General features: G+C 43.2%; 6 non-coding genes across 6 annotated transcripts; all 6 read right to left on the reverse strand.

Annotated features, from left to right (window-relative positions):
* Nucleotides 1–338: 338 nt before the first annotated feature.
* TRNAV-CAC lies at nucleotides 339–411 on the reverse strand. The gene has a single exon. It is a non-coding gene; the product is annotated as a tRNA-Val (tRNA).
* A 513-nt stretch (nucleotides 412–924) lies between these two features.
* Nucleotides 925–997, reverse strand: TRNAV-UAC. Its single transcript has one exon. It is a non-coding gene; the product is annotated as a tRNA-Val (tRNA).
* Nucleotides 998–13,164: 12,167 nt separating this feature from the next.
* On the reverse strand, nucleotides 13,165–13,237 carry TRNAV-UAC. Its single transcript has one exon. It is a non-coding gene; the product is annotated as a tRNA-Val (tRNA).
* A 4,528-nt stretch (nucleotides 13,238–17,765) lies between these two features.
* Nucleotides 17,766–17,838, reverse strand: TRNAV-CAC. Its single transcript has one exon. It is a non-coding gene; the product is annotated as a tRNA-Val (tRNA).
* A 510-nt stretch (nucleotides 17,839–18,348) lies between these two features.
* TRNAG-UCC lies at nucleotides 18,349–18,421 on the reverse strand. The gene has a single exon. It is a non-coding gene; the product is annotated as a tRNA-Gly (tRNA).
* Nucleotides 18,422–21,502: 3,081 nt separating this feature from the next.
* Nucleotides 21,503–21,575, reverse strand: TRNAV-UAC. Its single transcript has one exon. It is a non-coding gene; the product is annotated as a tRNA-Val (tRNA).
* Between the last annotated feature and the right edge of the window lie 390 nt (nucleotides 21,576–21,965).

A 21,965-nucleotide genomic window follows, 5' to 3' on the forward strand; every position in this document is an offset into this window, starting at 1 on the left:
TATATCACATGCTGATTCTGGTTGAAATACTTAACATGAGTTATGACAAAGTTGAGTTCTCTCTTGTACTATATACATGTGTTTATATGACAAATGCAGATGCTTAGGAAGTGAACAGATTTATTTCAGTCATTCATTCCAGTAAAGATAAAACTGTTACTCACTAAAGAGCGTGTGGATTCATTTCTGATACTGGGTTGGGAATCAAAGTGCAGGTTTCAGACACAAGGAGTCATAAAGAAAATTGAACTTCAAGGGTTACACAAGCATTCACTAACACTAATACAGCTGATGGCTGAACATCTATAAAATGCTCATCCACTGTTAGAAACATAAAGAGGCTCCATTGGGACTTGAACCCAAGACCTTCTGTGTGTGAAACAGATGTGATAACCTCTACACCATGGAACCATTTCCTTGTGGGATCTTTTCTTTATTACACTTTCAAACACCTATCCAGTTATTTTAGAATACTGTTTGAATAATTCATGGGATAATCGCCTCAGCCACCATTCACATTCTAACATTTTTTACTCTTGGCAAAAAATAGATCTTCCAAGAGCCATCCCATCTACCATGAAAAATTTGTTTTACTAGAGTCACTGCTGAATTCTTTTTACTACACAAGATGTTGGCTTAGGAGTTTACCTAAAGCTTCCTTATTTCGTCTCCAGTAACCATTCCCACACTTCTTCTGGGGAAGACGATATCTGCTATGAATTCGCATGAGATCAAGTAGCAAGCATAGAAGGAAGTGCCTGTAAATCTATCCCATGCATATAGATTGTGGGTATCCTGAAAAGCTGACAGGTGGGGGGGTTTCCACTGCACATATATGGAGCCCATTGGTCTTCAACTTGCTTTTTCGGTATCTAAGTTATCCTTGCACTCAGACTCATGCCTGTTTCTGCAGCAAGTTAAAAATGGTTCCACTGGGGATTGAACCCAGGCCCTTCTGCGTGTAAAGCAGATGTGATACCCACTACACTATGGAACCAACTGACCCCTTTGATTAATCTGTGAGCAACTGTCGAGCCCTTGATGCCCGCCTAAAGGAGGACTAATTGAACAAGCATCTCAGCTAGAGAAGTGCATTCATTGAAAACAAAATATAAAAATGAAATCAGTGGAGCCAACTTGATTCTTTTTTATTTATTTAGTTTATTTATTAAAAATTCTTGTATACCATCATTCATAATATACATCACAACTCTTAGGGTCCAAAATGAGCTGAAGGGGACCCGTGAACTAAAGGAATCCTACTTGTTTCATTTCTGTCAAACAGAATGATTTCTATAAGCAATTATAGTCCAAAGACCCATGGAAATCATAGGCATAGCAACAGTTGCAAATGTATGGAGAAAGATTCATACACTGTGGAGCGGGCAGGCTGCAGAGAAGGGACGGATTGGCATTCCGTCAAGCAATGAGAGTTATGATGTATCACAGCGGAGCATTTTCCTAGTCTGGTATATTGAGAGAAGGTTTTTTTATTCAGATGATCTTCAGCCGGGCAGCAGCATAAGAGCGCAGACTTCCACTGGCACCAGGAGCTGGAGCTGAGGGGATGAATCCCAGGACCGATGTCTTCACCCTGCTGCTAAGTTCTGAGAGAGAGAGACTGTAACACTGAGAGAGAGATGCTCGTTTCAGCAGACATTGCACTGCTGCTGAGGATCTGTCAGAGGGACAGAACGGGCTGAGAGATTGAGAGATGGAATTAGCAGAAAGAGAGAGAGAGAGACCTGTTTCAGCTGGGAAGTACAGCTGTGGGGTGACAGGAAAAGGTTACACAGGACCCTCCTATCTGACTGGGAAGGATGCAGCATTTCACTCTGCAGACAAACTGTTAAGTACCAGCAATTACTGTTCCTTTCCTTTTTTCCTCTTTGCTGTTTGCAGTTTTCCAAGCCTTTTGAGTTAACTGTAAATCCTTTTCTTATATATTATAACATTCATTTATTAGCACTGTTTCTGTGAAGGAGTAGTGACAGGTGAGTTAGTGCTGGGTATCAGCAGGGTCCTGCACCAAGTCTCACACAGCTCTAACAGGTTTTTGTGTCAGCAGAGCTGGAGTAACCAACCAACATCTGAATCAGTGAGGAGGTCTTCTGACCACAGATTGTGCTAATAAATAAATATTTGACTGCTATTTAGTGATTCCTCAGTTGTTATGTTTATTGTTTTGCCTTTTCTGGGTCCCTTTTTCTCAGAGGAGGATCTAGTTTAGGGGTAGTGAGTGGACTAAACCATTTGCTATGGCTCACTGGAGTAACTATAGAGGGCAGACAGTTCCCTGTGCTCTGAGGGACTCCTCGTCTCTGAGAAATCACTGATTAGCATTGTGCAATCCCTGAATACCAACACAATGTTTCTTCATTTATATTTATAAACTAATAGGTCCATTCAGCGGTGCTGAGAGCAGGAAGTTAGCTGGACTTACCCAGGTACGGGTTCCCGCTGGATAGACCCAAAGACAGTGGAGTAAGTTTATCTATCTCACTTCAGGGCTGCTACCCAGCTAAACATAAGGCCCACACCCGGTCATCTCTTTTTATCCAGGTAAGTTAGCCATTCATGGGCCCACAATTTTAACACTTTGCGGTTTGTCCAGCTAAATTCCAAACTCAGCCTGACAAATCCGCTGACCAAGGACCTTTAAAAGTATTACAGGGCACAAAGCAATGTTTGCAAAGTCTCCTTACCGGTTTTTTTTCTTCAAAGCGCATGCACTGCAATCAGACCAAATACACACGGGATGTCAAGGAGAAGTAAGGAAAAGGAAAAGGGGAAAGGGGAAGCATAAATAAGACAGAGAAAGGGGAGGAAAAGTAGAGAACAGCAAAAGCAGGTGGATAGAGAGGAAGGAGAAGGAATATATAGAGAAGGGAGGCATGGGGTAGAAGAGAGGAGAGAGAGCAGAGGGAGCAGTGGAAAGAGGGATGGGAGTAGCTGCACCGGTGCTGAAGTTTGCAGGACGAGCGGAACCGGAAAGAGAAAGAAAGGAGATATGTGAGCATTTCCTGATGTCCTACTTTCCATCTGAGGTACAGGCATTGTTCTTGGTTATCACAAAGTTAATTGTGCCCATTTCTGTATACAAAGTAAGGGGTAAGTTTTCAGAAGAGCTGCTAAGTGACCACAAGAGTTGATTCCGTTTACTGGATAAATTTTCAATCACAGCTTGGCGGCTGGAAATATTCCCAAATTTAGCTTAGCCGGTTCATCACTGAGAAGCCTCCTGAAGACTTACCCTGAGCAGCTCCAGAGGATCTAACCTCACTGAAGGGCCTGTCCCTTAATCTAAAAAAAATACCCACCTCTACCCTGACTCCCAATCGCTCGGTCATTTTTGATGCAGGCTTGTCTTCGTCTGTTAAAGAAAGGTTCAAACTTTAAATTGTGTAAGGCTGAATGCACATCACCATTATATACAGGGAGGACAATAATGAAAGCCATTTCCGGGGGTAAAACGCTCTTTTATCCACAGAAATAGGCTGTTTGATTACTGTCCATCCTCTACACAAGTAAAGGTAGGAGCATATAACAAGGCATATTTCTGGTTTGGAGTTCGGACAGGGGGAAAACTATATGCTACCCAGCTAAACATAAGCCCCATACCCAGTCATCTCTTTTTATCCAGGTAAGTTAGCCATTCATTGGCCCACAATTTTAACACTTTGCGGTTTGTCCAGCTAAATTCCGAACTCAGCCGGACAAATCCGCTGACCAAGGACCTTTAAAAGTATTATAGGGCACAAAGCGATGTTTGCAAAGTCTCCTTACCGGTTTTTTTTCTTCGAAGCGCATGCACTGCAATCAGACCAAATACACACGGGATGTCAAGGAGAAGTAAGGGAAAGGAAAAGGGGAAAGGGGAAGCATAAACAAGACAGAGAAAGGGGAGGAAAGTTAGAGAACAGCAAAGGCAGGTGGGCAGAGAGGAAGGAGGAGGGAGATATAGAGAAGGGAGCCATGGGCTAGGGGAGAGGAGGGAGAGCAGAGAGAGCATTGGAAGGAGGGTGGGAGGAGTCGATACAATAACAGGAAGGAGCAAAGGAGAAAAAGATGGAAGGGGGAGAACAGGAGATAAGGCAGGGAGATTGATGGGAGAGGGTGGAGGGAAGATAGAGAGGGGGAGGCTTGGGGTAGGGGAGAGCAGAGGGAGCAGTGGAAAGAGGGGTGGGAGTAGTTGCACCGGTGCTGATGTTTGCAGGATGAGCGGAACCGGAAAGAGAAAGAAAGGAGATATGTGAGCATTTCCTGATGTCCTACTTTCCATCTGAGCTACAGGCATTGATCTTGGTTATCACAAACAGGCCAATACAGTAAGGTGCGGTAGAAAGAGGTGCATTAGTGCCGGGCGCACCTGCGTTTGCTGCACGCACAGTTTGGATCACATACCGCTCGAGACTGTATTTAAATGGCAATCTTTGCGGGCCTTGAAGGCTTTATGCATAAGCAACACGAAATCAGACGAAAAAGAAGAGTCTGAAGACAAATCTGTCTGATCCCCCTCAGGGACCTCTGGATTGGCAGCACAGCTGGGTCTCGCAGGTCTGTCCCCCTTAGGGACTCTGCGTTGTGGTGAGAATCGCGGTGGAGGCTCGTCCGCCCCCCGTGCCGCTGGCGCCTTGGGGCGTTCCCACGGGATCGGGTCGGCACCTGAAGAATGTAAGTCCCCAAATGCTCCGGTCACTGTTTGGACCCTCACCAGGTCCCTGCCCATGGCCGCAGAGACTCCCTTGGCTCCGGAGAGGCAATGGGAACACAAATTGTCCCAGGACAGTTGCGCCCGGGCGGTGCCGCAGGCCCTACAAGCGGCCCGAGGCGGCAAGCTGCAGCAAAAAACAGCCCCGAAAATCGCTCGGAAGGTGGCGAAAATGGGGCGCAAGCACCCAAATGCGACCGGAAGGGAAGGAGAATGAAGCCCCCACAGAACACAAAAAAAATGTTAACTTTTTTTTTTTTTTTTTAAATATACTCGCCCAATAGTCTCCGGGTCCTGGACCTACTGGGGGGAGTGAGCCGGGCTCCCCGGTATCACCCCCAGTCACGAATTCACGCTGGCAGGAGGGCAAAGCACCCCACACCTCAGCGGCCTCGGAAACCCTCCGGACCTCACAACCCCCCGGGAGGCGGGAGACTGGACCTGCAGGCAAACCACTGCGCTCCTATACCTTATTCTAACTTTATCCTTCTCTTTACCCAGCTAACAATACTATCTAGAAGTGAAAAACTAGGCCTCAGCACAGACTGTAGGTTCTGCACCTCCTCCACCTGCTGGGAGACAGAGGAAGACTGCCAGACTGCAGGTGGCACCAGCCTAGATAAGGCAGAGGTTTGTTTGATAAACTTCTGTCTCCAACTGCTAGAGGGGGGGCAAAACCCAGGAGTCTGGACTGATCCGGCTACGTACAGGGAATTCAGCTTAGCCAGTTCAGCACTGAGGAGCCTCCTGAGAACTTAGCCTGAGCAGTTCCAGAGGATCTAACCTCGCTGAAGGGCCTGTCCCTTAATCTAAAAACATACCCACCTCTATCCTGACTCCCAATCGCTCGGTCATTTTTGATGCAGGCTTGTCTTCGTCTGTTAAAGAAAGGTTCAGACTTTAAAATGTGCAAGGCTGAATGCACATCACCATTATATACAGGGAGGACAATAATGAAAGCCATTTCTGGGGGTAAAGCGCTCTTTTATCCACAGAAATAGGCTGTTTGATTACTGTCCATCCTCTACACAAGTAAAGGTAGGAGCATATAACAAGGCATATTTCTGGTTTGGAGTTCGGACAGGGGGAAAACTATATGCAGAGTTTTCCTTTAACACCGAGCCCTCACAAAAAGCAGGCAGGGGTATTTTTGAGGGGGCAATAAACAAAGCAAATCTAGATGTGTTCTTTTGCATTCCTTATCACCTCAGGTTAAAATTCAGATGGGATTGGCCAGACCTTGCATACTTTGATTATTTAGGTCAAGGCTGGGAAACATCCAGACCCAGGTGAGACCCACAGCTCAGTCCCAGGCAGCCCCTGCCAGAGCCCCAAACCAGAGGTTCATGGAGGGAGCTTTTGCTCCGTGTCTCTGACTCCCCCCCTCCCCCCCATAATCAAATGTTCACGGCAGGAGCGAGCAGGATCTGCTGCCACAGCTTGGGTTCATCTCCCCACCTTGTCCTTGAATGAAATATTCATAAGGACTGGAGAGTGGCACGAGAGCTCCTGCCTCATCCTCGGCTCCTTCCTGCAGCCTCCCACCCCAAGAAAAACTGGGAGAGGCAAGACTCGCTTTCAATTGCTTCCCCTCCCCCTTTATAATCCCACACAATGTTTGTTTTGGTTAAATAAAGGCCGCAGTTTATTATAACATGACCCGAGCCCCTAACACTTAATACACTATTCAACATATACACCCCCCCCCTTTTATCCCCTTCTTAACAACTTGCTCCCCACCTCGACCCAGTGGTAGAGCTGCACCCATAGAGTCCATTTCCTTACCCCGCCTCGCACCAGCGTGGGTAAGTACCCCGGCCTCTGAGCTTCGACCCCCTCTTGTTCATTGGCCACCTCATGTAGCAGCCGCACGCTACACGAGATACCCCCCCCCTCCCAAATGCCTTTTAACAAGACATAACAAAATCAACCATATTGGGCTGGGGTTACCCGCCCCTGTGACAATCAATAGAGACAACACACATTGAATAACATCCAATGATTCTAGCATAAGGGAGGGAGGAGGGAAATTATTCCAGCCTGCTCCCTCAGCCCTCTCCCACCCATCTGAGGCGCCAAAGGGCTCTCTGCCCTCACTAACTATTACCCCAACCAATCCCAGCTCCTCAATTCAAAATACTTCCTTTTCACTGGCCCCTTAGCTTTACTTTCTCCCCCTCCCCTTTCCCTCCTAACTTATAATTTAACCCTATCCTACCGCTCGCTAACCCCCGTTATTATCTGCTAAGCAATACAAGATTGCTTAGCCTTCACTTAAATGTTCACAGGGAAAACAGAGCAAGAGCTGTGCTGCTTCTGGCTCTGCCCCTGCCACCCAGAATGAAATATTCCTGGCAGGAATGAAGAGCACACATCACATCTCTTCCTTTACCTCCCTGGAATAAAACATTCTTAGCAGAAGTAAAGCAAAAGCTGCTTCACCTGACACTCGGAGGTTAAACCCTTGCTCACTTGCTTGGACCTTGAAGATCCCAGCAAGCACTGCAGAGGCCTTGCCGGCTCCTGCACTTGTGCCTCTCTCCTGACAGCCTCCCACCCACCAACTGGGTTTCCCAAGTCCCCTACCACCTGCTCCTTCATGAGGGCTTTCTGAGGACATTGGGACTCCCTAAACCTGGGGTTTCACAGTATCCAGACAAATGAAGAAGGCACATCCAAAAAATACCAGAATCACTGAAAAACTCACTTACCTAGGATCCACAGTGCTAATAACCAGAGCTTGTTATGAAGACTGTATTACAAGCAGGGCAAGAAGAAGAGGAATTTCACAGTAACTCCAACTGGTTTTTAAGTGAATGCTGCACCTGTCTCAGTCGGCTATGAGGGTGCTGATAGGATCAGCTCAGACTGCACAACTGGCTGGGCTTCTTTAGCTTTACAAACTCTCCCTGTCTGTCCCTATTAACCCACAGCTCTATCTCTCCCTCAGGGACCCTCTAATGGTAATAAAAGGGAATTTTACATGGGAGGGAAATAATATTAACCACTAAAACTGTTTTGCTAAAAGGAGAAGTAAGGGAAAGGAAAAGGGGAAGCATAAACAAGACAGAGAAAGGGAAGGAAACGCAAAGAACAGCAAAGGCAGGTGGGCAGAGAGGAAAGAGAAGGAAGATATAGAGCGTTCACCCAGCAAGATAGGAACCAATCTCTTGAAGAGACAGCGTAGTCCAGGCAGAAGGTCTGTGGCAGATAGTGAAGAGACGAAGTGATGGTCACAGGAACATGGAGACGTTGGAGGCATGAAGACCCAAGAGACGCTGGAGGCATGAAGACACAGGAGACGCTGGAGGGACGATGACACAGGAGACACTGGAGGCATGAAGACCCATGAGACGCTGGAGGCATGAAGACCCAAGAGACGCTGGAGGCATGAAGACACAGGAGATGCTGGAGACATGAAGACACAGGAGACACTGGAGGCATGAAGACACAGGAGACGCTGGAGGGACGATGACACAGGAGACGCTGGAGGCATGAAGACACATGAGACGCTGGAGGCATGAAGACCCAAGAGACGCTGGAGGCATGAAGACACATGAGACGCTGGAGGGACGATGACACAGGAGACGCTGGAGGCATGAAGACACAGGAGACGCTGGAGGGACGATGACACAGGAGACGCTGGAGGCATGAAGACACATGAGACGCTGGAGGGACGATGACACAGGAGACACTGGAGGCATGAAGACACAGGAGACGCTGGAGGCACGACACCAAAGCACAGGGATCACAGCCTAGGAGCAACAGAGGATGTCTGTTGCAAAGAGCAAGAAAGAAAGGAGTTGCCTGGTTTCAAACCTCAACTATGGTGATGTCATAATCAGACATCATAATCCCGAGCTGGCTTAGCTCTCCAGCTGCAGCCCTTAAAGGGACCTAACACTTTGCTCTCTGGCTATAGTTTTCCCCCTGTCTGAACTCCAAACCAGAAATATGCCTTGTTATAAGCTCCTACCTTTACTTGTGTAGAGGATGGACAGTAATCAAACAGCCTATTTCTGTGGATAAAAGAGTGCTTTACCCCCAGAAATGGCTTTCATTATTGTCCTCCCTGTGTATAATGGTGATGTGCATTCAGCCTTGCACATTTTAAAGTCTGAACCTTTCTTTAACAGACGAAGACAAGCCTGCATTAAAAATGACCGAGCGATTGGGAGTCAGGGTAGAGTTGGGTATTTTTTTAGATTAAGGGACAGGCCCTTCAGTGAGGTTAGATCTTCTGGAGGCTTCTCAGTGCTGAACCGGCTAAGCTAAATTTGGGAACATTTCCATGCTGGTAATCAGTTTGCCTTCCTTCCATTTTTCTTAATGCATGGAATACACCTGGTCTGTGCTTCTAGGATGCTACTTTTAAACAAGGCCCACGCCTGTTTTTTCTAACTACTTTTCTCATTTTCTCAAAGTTTCCCTTTTGAAAGTTTAGTGCTAGAGCCATAGATTTACATACTGTTCCCCTTTCAGTCATTAATTTAAATTTGATCATATTATGATCACTATTGCCAAGCAGCCCCACCACTGTTACCTCTCTCACCAAATCCTGAGAGGAGAGGATCACCTTGCTGGTGGCTGAAAAGGAATCAGTAAGTTTTTGCTTGGGACATTGTTTTTTTTTAAAGTATTGGGGCAAAGTTAACTATTTGGGAATATTATTTAGTGTGTTTGTGCCTTTAATAGTCAGAAAGGCAGTGAATAAACAAGTTAGACTGTATTTTTAAATAGTCAGTCAATAAGGTAGCAGTAGGTAGGCAGTGAATAAACAAGTTAGACTGTTTGTATTTTTAAATAGTCAGTCAATAAGGTAGCAGTATGTAGTGTGTTTATTTTTAAAAGTCTGCAGAACTGAATGTTCTCCAGACTTTTAAAGAACTGAGTGTTAGTATTAAATACAAACTGAGTGTTTGTATTGAAAAAAAAAAAAACCACAAAAAAAAACCAACCAACCCAAAAAGTATCCAGAAGCTAGAAATAAGCTAGGAGCAGTGTATACCTAAGTAGAAAAGTTGAATAGTTCAGCTCAGTTACTCACCTTGGAAAGGTGTTGAGGTAGTGTGATTAGGTTTGAATAGGGACCAACATTTGTTAATCAAGAGAGCAGTGAGTCACTCAGGCTGACTAACTGAAGTTAAGACTGTTTGTATTTCCCAACCCTCCCACCCCCCCCCCCTAGGTAATCCCTTAATTTATAGGCAAGTGCCAGTTTCACAAAAAAAAAAACCAAAAATCCCAACAAAACCTTTATTGAGAATTCGATCAGAGCCCAGTAGGCCACTACCAGACACATAGTGAATTCACTAATACATTTAAAGGACGTTAGACACATTCCTACTCCCATAGCAACCTAAAACTTAACTAGGAACTGATCAAAACTGAGATGAAGGCAGCAGTCCAGCAGCAAGAGGGGGGCTTCCCAGTCTTTTGCATCGAGTGTCACATGTATGATTTTTTACCCGCCGGTGAGAAGTTGTACATGTGCATGCGATGCAAAGAGCTCCTGGCTCTCAGAGAACGAGTCCGATCTTTGGAGGCTAGAGTGGCAGACCTGGAGGAGCTGAGGCAGACAGAGAGGTATATAGATGAGACCTTCAGGGACATAGTAGTCCAGTCCCAACTTCAGACTGGCAGCCCTGGTGCTGCCTTGGAGGAAGAAGGTCTCATGATGGGAGAGCACCAACCAGGTGCAGCAGGAAAGGATCCTGTAGCAAGGACCTGCTCTCCTGGTGATGCATTGTCCTTTCTCACTGAGGATATCTCCCCAAGGCCTACTGCCCAGGAGGGAAGGGTTAGGTCGGCCGTCATAGTTGGTGATTCAATTATTAGGAATGTAGATAGCTGGGTGGCTGGTGGGTGTGAGGATCGCCTGGTAGCATGCCCACCTGGTGCGAAGGTGGCGGACCTCAAGCGTCACCTAGATAGGATTTTAGACAGTGCTGGGGAGGAGCCGACTGTCGTGGTACATGTGGGCATCAACGACATAGGAAAATGTGGGAGGGAGGTTCTGGAAGCCAAATTTAGGCTCTTAGGTAGAAAGCTTAAATCCAGAACCTCCAGGGTAGCATTCTCTGAAATGCTCCCTGTTCCACACGCAGGTCACCAGAGGCATGCAGAGCTCCGGAGTCTCAATGCGTGGCTGAGACGATGGTGCAAGGAAGAGGGATTCAGTTTTGTTAGCAATTGGGGAACCTTTTGGGGAAGGGGGAGTCTCTTTCGAAGGGATGGGCTCCACCTTAACCAGGGTGAAACCAGACTGCTGGCGCTAACCTTTAAAAAGGAGATAGAGCAGCTTTTAAACTAGAACAAAAGGGAAAGCCGACAGTCGCTCAGCAGCGCATGGTTCGGAGAGAGGTATCTTTAAAGGATACTAATGATGCATTAGAATTAGGGCATCCCGACAGTGAGGTTCCAATAATTAGAAAAGTAATCCAAGTGCCTGTAACTAAAAACTCTCCTGAGCTAAAAATTTCTAACTTATCCCTATCAATTAAAAAGCAGAATGAAAATACAAACAAAAAACAAACTTTGAAATGTTTGTATGCTAATGCCAGAAGTCTAAGAAGTAAGATGGGAGAATTAGAATGTATAGCAGTGAATGATGACATAGACTTAATAGGCATCTCAGAGACATGGTGGAAAGAGGATAACCAATGGGACAGTGCTATACCGGGGTACAAATTATAGCGCAATGACAGAGAGGAGCACTCGGGAGGAGGTGTGGCGCTTTATGTCCGGGATGGCATAGAGTCCAACAGGATAAACATCCTGCATGAGACTAAATACAAAATTGAATCTTTATGGGTAGAAATCCCTTGTGTGTCAGGGAAGACTACAGTGATAGGGGTATACTACCGTCCACCTGGTCAAGATGGTGAGATGGACAGTGAAATGCTAAGGGAAATTAAGGAAGCTAACCAAATTGGTAGTGCAATAATAATGGGAGACTTCAATTACCACGCAACAACACTGGTGCAAGATCAAAATTTAATCACCACAATTTCTATGGTGGTTATTAGCAATTCCAATAATGGGAAGACTCAATTTTTATAGTGGCAACTCCATGCGTTCAACAAAACAGAGTTCGAACAGGTCCCCCGACACGGTCCCGTGTTTCGCTGGGCTGCTTCGGGAGGGACCAGGGGTATATTTTAATCTCCGGGTATTTTCATAAATCTCCGGGTATTTTCATAAAGATTAAAATATACCCCTGGTCCCTCCCGAAGCAGCCCAGCGAAACACGGGACCGTGTCGGGGGACCTGTTCGAACTCTGTTTTGTTGAACGCATGGAGTTGCCACTATAAAAATTGAGTCTTCCCATTATTGGAATTGCTAATAACCACCATAGAAATTGTGGTGATTAAATTTTGATCTTGCACCAGTGTTGTTGCGTGATACTTGCTTATGTGCAAGGGTTCGCTCCTTCTTCATTTAGACTTCAATTACCCCAATATTGACTGGGTAAATGTATCAACAGGTCAGGCTAGAGAGATAACGTTCCTGGATGGAATAAATGATAGCTTTATGGAGCAATTGGTTCAGGAACTGACGAGAGAGGGAGCAATTTTAGATCTAATTTTCAGTGGAGCACAGGATTTGGTGTGAGAGGTAAAGGTGGTGGGGCCGCTTGGCAATAGTGATCATAATATGATCAAATTTGGTTTAATGACTGGAAGAGGAACAGTGTGCAAATCCAAGACTCTCGTGCTAAACTTTCAAAAGGGAAACTTTGATAAAATGAGAAAAATTGTTAGAAAAAAACTGAAAGGAGAAGCTACAAAAGTAAAAAAATGTCCAAGAGGCGTGGTCATTGTTAAAAAATACCATTCTAGAAGCACAGTCCAGATGTATTCCACACATTAAGAAAGGTGGAAAGAAGGCAAAACAATTACTGGCATGGTTAAAAGGGGAGGTGAAAGAAGCTATTTTAGCCAAAAGATCTTCATTCAAAAATTGGAAGAAGCATCCAACAGAAGAAAATAGGATAAAGCATAAATGTTGGCAAGTTAAATGTAAGACATTGATAAGACAGGCTAAGAGAGAATTTGAAAAGGAGTTGGCTGTAGAGGCAAAAACTCACAGTAAAACCTTTTTTAAATATATCCGAAGCAGAAAGCCTGTGAGGGAGTCAATTCTTTTTACCACACAAGGTGTTGGCTTAGGAGTTTACCTAAAGCTTCCTTATTTCATCTCCAGTAACCATTCCCACAATTCTTCTGGGGAAGACGATATCTGCTATGAATTCGCACGAGCTCAAGTAGCAAGCAAAGAAGGAAGGGCCTGTAAATCTATCCCACGCATATAGATTGTGGGTATCCTGAAAACCTGACAGGTGGGGTTTCCACTGCACATATATGGAACCCATTGGTCTTCAACTTGCTTTTTCGGTATCTAAGTTATCCTTGCACTCAGACTCATGCCTGTTTCTGCAGCAAGTTAAAAATGGCTCCACTGGGGATTGAACCCAGGCCCTTCTGCGTGTAAAGCAGATGTGATACCCACTACACTATGGAACCAACTGAAACCTTTTAGTAATCTGTGATCAACCGTCGAACCCTTGATGCCCGCCTAAAGGAGGGCTAATTGAACAAGCATCTCAGCTAGAGAAGTGCATTCATTGAAAACAAAATATAAAAATGAAATCAGTGGAGCCAACTTGTTTCTTTTTTATTTATTTAGTTTATTTATTAAAAATTCTTGTATGCCATCGTTCATAATATACATCACAACGGTTTACATGTTACAAAATCAGAAAATCAAACTGAAATATCTAAAAGGTACAGTAAAATATGATAAAAAATAAAATTGTTAATCAATTATTAATAAAAGAACATAAAACAAAGATAAAAATAATGTTTCTTTAAACCATTGAGTCCTTTTTTTCAAGATAGTCAATATAAGCCTGTTTGAAAAGCCATGCTTTTAGAGCTTTTTTAAAAGCTTTAAACTCTGACTCTAGACTCTAAGGGTCCAAAATGAGCTGAAGGGGACCCGTGAACTAAAGGATTCCTACTTGTTTCATTTCTGTCAAACAGAATGATTTCTATAAGCAATTATAGTCAAAAGACCCAAGGAAATCATAGGCATAGCAACAGTTGCAAATGTATGGAGAAAGGTTCATACACTGTGGAGCGGGCAGGCTGCAGAGAAGGGACGGATTGGCATTCCGTCAAGCAATGAGAGTTATGATGTATCGCAGCGGTGCATTTTCCTAGTCTCCTATAATGCCACAGAGCGGGTTACAGTGATGCTGAGCTCGAAGAATGAGCATGTCACAGCTTTGCTCTGCATTGTTTCTCTAAACATTGTCTGTGTGAAAGCATAGCACTGAGCTCTCTCCGAGTTCTTGGTAAGGATTTTTGCTGTGGCAGCCCATTAACACAAGACAGGAAAACAAACCATAGAGGCAGCATGGCATCACAATATCTCTGCATCATTGTAGATTTGTGTTGCTTCGCTTGCTGTTCTGTTTATCCTTTTTCGTGATTGAAGCCTTAGCTACACTTCAGATTAGTTATTTATTCTCTGTATGACTGCCAGTGGGCACAGTGTAGGCAGTGGCAGCTAGGTAGTACTGGGCATAAGTGAGCAGTGAAGGCAGGCCAGAAAGTGCAGCATAACAGGCTGTATTGTGAAGCCCGTCTGTGACAGAGAAATAGTGCACATAGAGTAGAAAGGATGACACTCACTGTTTGCCTGGCAGAAGGCAAAGTGTGTGCAGTGGGCACTAGGCAGTGGGCATTATAATACCACGGAAAAATGTTAAATCGTTGTTGTAATCTTACATATCCCCGGTAACATATATACAATGATGTGAGGGAGAGGGAAAGGCAGAGCAGATGAAGTAAATTTAAATGTGTCCAAAATTGCGCACTTTTGCACTGGCACCGGCAGGTAAAAACCAAAAATGAGGTCCTGCCCTGAAACTGAAGAGGGATTTCTTCTGGACTACTACAACAGCAGGAGCCAGCTTTACGCTAAAGAAACTGGCATAGCATGATTTTTACCATGCAAAAATCTATTAATGAATTGGCTAAACTTGTTCAAGATGGCTTAAGTAGTAATAAGATAATGCAAATTAAAGTGGAACAGATAGAGGGATCGGTAACTGCCCTGGGGGTTAAAACAAAGGAAATAGAAAATGTACAACTTAACTTAATGAAATCTGAAAAGATTCACGCAGAAAAAATCGAGCAGTTAGAGAATCAGATTAGAAGAACTAATTTAAGAATATTAAATTTCCCCAAAACCCATTTACTATCGCCTAGGGAGTTATTCAGGAGTTATCTTATTAAGGTATTAAAATACACAGAAGCAACTATTCCTGTAATATCGAGGATATTATATATCTCAACCTATGCCCCTTGAAGGAGCACAGGACCAAAATCAGGGAGATCAAGGGGAAGACACTAACTTGTCAGAATTATTAGAAAAATCATCTGATATGGAGATTAAATGAAGAGCCACTTTAATAGTCCAATTTACAGATATGTCTCAGCGAGACATAGTTCTTAGGCTGTATTTTAAATATCAGAATGTAAACTTTCATGGGCATTCCATTAGAATCTTCCCTGATATACCTTATAATACTCAGATTAGGAGAAGAGAGTTTCTGTTAATGCGGGATTAAGTCACTCAACGAGGAGCCAAGTTTATTTTACGATTCCCATGTCGTTGTATTGTATTATTTCAAAATATGAGATATGTATTCAATTTGCCAGAACAACTGCGTTCATACCTGGACTCTTAGATTCAGAAAACCTTAGGTTAAGGAGGGGAATAAATGTATATGGTTCTCTTACATTAATGTTTGAGGAAGTATTTCTATAGAAATCTGCTCTTTTCATTTTACCAGAATCTCATTATTTCTGAGAAATCTATTTGGGCTATCACAGTTATATGGGCAATGATTTGTCATATATAAATGTTTGTATAATAATATCTTGTTCAATACTGTGTAAAATCCATTTGAAAAATTGAAATGCTTAATAAAAATTAAAAAAAAAAAAGAAACTGGCATACGAGCTTGATGATGTGTCACTGCTGCAGAGTGCAGATAACAGTGAGTGTTTTTCTCTCCAATCTTCTGTGTTCAGCGAGAGAGAAAATGTTGCTGCAGAGGTTGCAGTGAAAGCCAAATTTTCCTCCACTGATTTACATGAAAAATCTTCAGAGGGATAGCTGTGCTAGTCTGGTGTAGCAGCCCCTCAACCTCAAAAGATACTCATCAGCCGCTGCAAATAGTACAAGGACAACAACCCAGGACCCAGACCTTGCCAGAAAAGGAGATGCCAACACTTTCCACATATTATCCCAGACAATGCCAACACTGGACACAACATCATCAGCAACATGCGGGACACATTCTCCTGCTTTTCTTCCAATCTAATATATGCCAACACCTGCCAGCAAAGTCCCACTCATGTCTACATAGGACAAACGGGACAATCTATAAGGACAAGGTAAAAGGATTTAAACCTGAGGTTAGAAATGACAACATTCAACCTTCCTTGACTTTCTCTATCTGACCTTAAGGTTGCCATACTCCTACATGAAAACTTCAAAGGAGCACTCCAGCCTGAAACTGCTGAATTGGAACTCATTAAAAATCTAAATACCATCACCCAAGGGCTGAACAGAAGCAATGGATTAATGACTCACTACAAATATGCATAAACTGAACTGTTGTCTGATCATTCTGTCTATTCACACTTACCTCAGTTGTCAGTAGGCTAAACTACAATCCTATTCACACTCTCTCCACACAGTTTCCTGCCTTTTCCCATGTCTTCTCACTCTTCTGTATATATTGTACACATCAACTGTACATCATTTCATGCATCTGATGGTGTGGACTGTGTCCTCGAAAGCTCATGCTTTAATAAAACAGTTAGTCTAAATGATTCCACTCGACTCCTAGTGCTTTTTTATTCAGATGAAGAGTCATTACTTGTTTTCCCTGAAATAGAAGCTATTGATAGTGTACCAGAAGGGGAAAATTTGGGAGGCCTTTCTAGTAGTGTGTTAGCCACCTTATCCAGTTCTTTGATGGGGAAGGCAGGACAAAATTAGGATGTGGCTGAAGAGCAGGCAGCACAGTTAGAGAGCACATCTGATGCCCTTGGCATTGTTCCTCAGAGTCCACCCACTATATCAGCTCCAGTGGCAGCATCCTCTGCTAAGTATGTAGAGAAGGGATCAGAGTGGACTTGGAAGATCTGGAGACATTTCTAAATAAGGGAAGGCCCAAGCTTTGCAAAATGCAAGCACATGGCAAAGACACAGGTCCTGGCAAACAAATGGGGCATTTAACTAACACTGGCATGCTTTATAAGCCACAGAAGCAGCAGCCCTTAGGACTAGCATCTGGGGAGTTTGGAAGTGGCAGAAAAGAGGAAAAGTGTTTCCCAATCTGATCCCATGCCCTCAACCCTTTCCATCATTCAGGTAAGAGGCAAGCAGACCCCTGCCAAACATGAGAAGTGAAAAGCTACGATGGAAGAAATGGAACAGGTTTCAATAGCAATGCCCCAGGACAGGAGAGAAGCAGCAGTCAAAGTTAGAAAAAGGGGCAGTTCTGAAATAAATGCCCTTGATAGCCAGCCCCTGCAGCTAGTAGAGAATGAGGGCTTGAAAATAGAACTACAAGGATAAAAGTGAAGCAAGATGTTTTGAGGATCCTCCACTAGCACCTGAGGTCTTTCTACAAATGCTAATTTTCTCTCAGAGAGTAACTGCAAGGAAATGACCAACTTTTGCATTCATTCTGCCCTGTCATTCCAGACCATACTGCCAAGGATATACTGTTGCAGTCCATCACAGGGGATGACAACCTCAGGGGCAACAGGACTAGTGCAAGACAGTTAATGTCACTGTCTTCTATTGCACTCAACCCTCCTGGATAGCTGTGCTTGCAAGATCTTTGTAGAATTGCTCCCAAGCTGTTCCTAACAAGGTCCCATAACAATGCAAGCATTCAGTGACACCAATACAGCTGATGGCTGAACATCTATAAAATGCTCATCCACTGCTAGAAACATAAAGTGGCTCCATTGGGACTTGAACCCAAGACCTTCTGTGTGTGAAACAGATGTGATAACCTCTACACCATGGAACCAGTCCCTTGACTGATTTCTTTCTTGTTACACTTTCAAACACCTATCCAGTTATTTTAGAATACTGTTTGAATAATTCATGGGATAATCGCCTCAGCCACCATTCACATTCTAACATTTTTTACTCTTGGCAAAAAATAGATCTTCCAAGAGCCATCCCATCTACCATGAAAAATGTGTTTTACTAGAGTCACTGCTGAATTCTTTTTACCACACAAGATGTTGGCTTAGGAGCTTACCTAAAGCTTCCTTATTTCGTCTCTAGTAACCATTCCCACACTTCTTCTGGGGAAGACGATATATGCAATGAATTCTCATGAGATCAAGTAGCAAGCATAGAAGGAAGGGCCTGTAAATCTATCCCACGCATATAAATTGTGGATATCCTGAAAACCTGACAGGTGGGGTTTCCACTGCACATATATGGAACCCATTGGTCTTCAACTTGCTTTTTCGGTATCTAAGTTATCCTTGCACTCAGACTCATGCCTGTTTCTGTAGCAAGTTAAAAATGGCTCCACTGGGGATTGAACCCAGGCCCTTCTGCATGGAAAGCAGATGTGATACCCACTACACTATGGAACCAACTGAAACCTTTTAGTAATCTGTGATCAACCGTCGAACCCTTGATGCCCGCCTAAAGGAGGACTAATTGAACAAGCATCTCAGCTAGAGAAGTGCATTCATTGAAAACAAAATATAAAAATGAAATCAGTGGAGCCAACTTGTTTCTTTTTTATTTATTTATTTTATTTATTAAAAATTCTTGTATACCATCATTCATAATATACATCACAACGGTTTACATGTTACAAAATCATAAAATCAAACTGAAATATCTAAAAGGTACAGTAAAATATGATAAAAAATCATTTTTTTTTAAATTTTATTTTTATTGAAATTTCAATTTAATACAGAATACAGAATACTTGATACATCATAATAATGACAAAATTATCCTAAGTAATACAAAAGCAAATCTTCTCTCCACAAAGTAATCTAATAAAGTAATTGATAGAGATCTATGAGTTGCCAATTATCTAGGAGCACTTACTAATAGAGATGTGAATCGTGTCCTCGATCGTCTTAACGATCGATTTCGGCTGGGAGGGGGAGGGAATCGTATTGTTGCCGTTTGGGGTTCCGGACCCCCGCTGAACGACCTCCTGCAGTCGATCTCCTGCCGGCGCCATTTTCCGTTCGGAAAACTATTCGCGGCAGGAAATCGCTCCCGGACCCCCGCTGGACCCCCAGGAACTTTTGGCCAGCTTGGGGGGGCCGCCTGACCCCCACAAGACTTGCCAAAAGTCCAGCGGGGGTCCGGAACGACCTCCTGCGTCGAATCGTTTTGGTCTATGGCCGCCGCCATTTTGCGGCGGCCATTTTGCAAAATGGCGCCGGCTGAAGACTACACGATTTAGTGTGCCGCTTTTCCTGCTCTCCCCCCTTCCCCCGATTTAGCTACGGACCGCCGCTACGGAGGTAATTTAAGGCTACGGACCTCCAGGTAATTTAAGGCATTTGGGGGGGGTTCGGGAGGGTGGGGGATTTAATTTAAAGGGTCGGGGGTGGGTTTTAGGGTGTTTTAGTGTGCCGGTTTTCCTGCCCTCCCCCTTCCCCTGATTTACGATTTTTTGACGATAAATCGGGGGAATTGGTATTGTATCGTGGCCCTAACGATTTTTGACAATTTAAAATATATCGGACGATATTTTAAATCGTCAAAAAACGATTCACATCCCTACTTACTAACAAGAAAAAATATAAATTTAAATCATACTTGATGCTTGACTTATCCCACTTAACTCTTTTCCCTTATTTGCACAGTTTCCTAAGAGTGGGTGTCCAAAAATATTCGTAACTGTTCTGGCTGTGTGAAAATATATCTGTTATTTAAATGTTTGATTAAGCATCTGCAGGTGTATCTTAAATAAAATTGTGCACCTCTTGATATAACTTCCGGTCGCATTACAATAAATTTCTTTCGTCTTAACTGGGTAGAACGAGCTGTGTCTGGAAAAATCCTTATGGATTGTCCATAAAAATTATACTTCTGATATTTAAAATGCAGTCTTAATACTGCATCTCTGTCTATTTGTGAAACAAACTGTACTACTAATGTTGCTGTGGTAGTAATCTTTGATTCATAGGATTTTCTAGAAAGTCAGTCAAATTTAGATCTTCAATAATCTCTCCATTTTTTTCATTTCTCACCCCTTCCATTTGTTGCAAATAGTAAATTTTATTTAATTTAGGTAAATTATCCTGTGAAAATTTCAGAATATTCTTAAGGTAACTATAGAATAAATCAAGGGGTGTTATCAGATGACTTTTTGGAAAATTTAATAACCTAAGGTTTGATTTCTTCATCTGATTTTCCAATACCTCAATCTTATTTTCATGATCTTCCTCTGATTTAATTAAGTTTAGCTGAATATTTTGAACCTCCCCATTACAGTAATATTCTTTTCTAATATATCCACTTTCTCTTGTACCTGAGTATTCTTTTTCAAGGCTTCTTGCACAGAATTAGCCAAGCTATTTATTGATTTTTGCATATTTATCATCATCTTTCCTAATTCTTCCATTGAAACATTTTTTGGGGTAATAACAGAGACATTCTCAATACCATTCAAGTTTAATTGAACATCACATCCTCTTAACAGTTGCAATGTCCCATCAATCATATCTGCATTAATTACCAATTTGTCCTTGGATTCCCTAGGACTATGTTTTTCTATGTCCTCCAGAATTTCAGTCGTTTCCACGACATTCCTATGGGATACCAAGGAACCTTGCATAGAGGAATTCAAATCAGAATCGGTTTTTGCAGACGGTGGGACCGGTTTTTCTGGGGCACCTGGGGTTAACGATGTTTCAAATGCCAACAGGACTAGTGCAAGACAGTTATTGTCACTGTCTTCTATTGCACTCAACCCTCCTGGATAGCTGTGCTTGCAAGATCTTTGTAGGATTGCTCCCAAGCTCTCCCTAACAAGGTCCCATAACAATGCAAGCATTCACCAATACAGCTGATGGCTGAAGATCTATAAAATGCTCATCCACTGCTAGAAACATAAATTGGCTCCATTGGGACTTGAACCCAAAACTTTCGGTGCGTGAAACAGATGGGATAACATCTACACTATGGAACCATTTCCTTGAGTGATCACTTCTTTATTACACTTTCAAACACCTATCCAGTTATTTTAGAATACTGTTTGAATAATTCATGGGATAATCGCCTCAGCCACCATTCACATTCTAACATTTTTTACTCTTGGGAAAAAATAGATCTTCCAGGAGCCATCCCATCTACCATGAAAAATGTGTTTTACTAGAGTCACTGCTGAATTCTTTTTACCACACAAAGTGTTGGGCTTAGGAGTTTACCTAAAGCTTTCTTATTTCATCTCCAGTAACCATTCCCACACTTCTTCTGGGGAAGACGATATCTGCTATGAATTCGCATGAGATCAAGTAGCAAGCATAGAAGGAAGGGCCTGTAAATCTATCCCACGCATATAGATTGTGGGTATCCTGAAAACCTGACAGGTGGGGTTTCCACTGCACATATATGGAACCCATTGGTCTTCAACTTGCTTTTTCGGTATCTAAGTTATCCTTGCACTCAGACTCATGCCTGTTTCTGCAGCAAGTTAAAAATGGCTCCACTGGGGATTGAACCCAGGCCCTTCTGCGTGTAAAGCAGATGTGATACCCACTACACTATGGAACCAACTGACCCAGTTTATTAATCTGTGAGCAACCGTCGAACCCTTGATGCCCGCCTAAAGGAGGACTAATTGAACAAGCATCTCAGCTAGAGAAGTGCATTCATTGAAAACAAAATATAAAAATGAAATCAGTGGAGCCAACTTGTTTCTTCTCACAAGGTCCTCCTGCAATTTATCACAATCTGTTTGTGATTTAACTACTCTGAAGAATTTTGTGTCATCTGCAAATTTATTCACCTCATTTGTCATACCCCTTTCCAAATCATGTATAAATATATTAAAAATCACCGGTCCAAGTACAGATCCCTGAGGCACTCCACTGTTTACCTTTTTCCTACTCTCTGTTTGCTCTCTTTTAACCAGTTTGCAATCCACAAAAGGACATCTCCTCT

This window comes from Rhinatrema bivittatum, chromosome 2 (assembly GCF_901001135.1).
Source record: "Rhinatrema bivittatum chromosome 2, aRhiBiv1.1, whole genome shotgun sequence".
NCBI lineage: Eukaryota > Metazoa > Chordata > Amphibia > Gymnophiona > Rhinatrematidae > Rhinatrema > Rhinatrema bivittatum.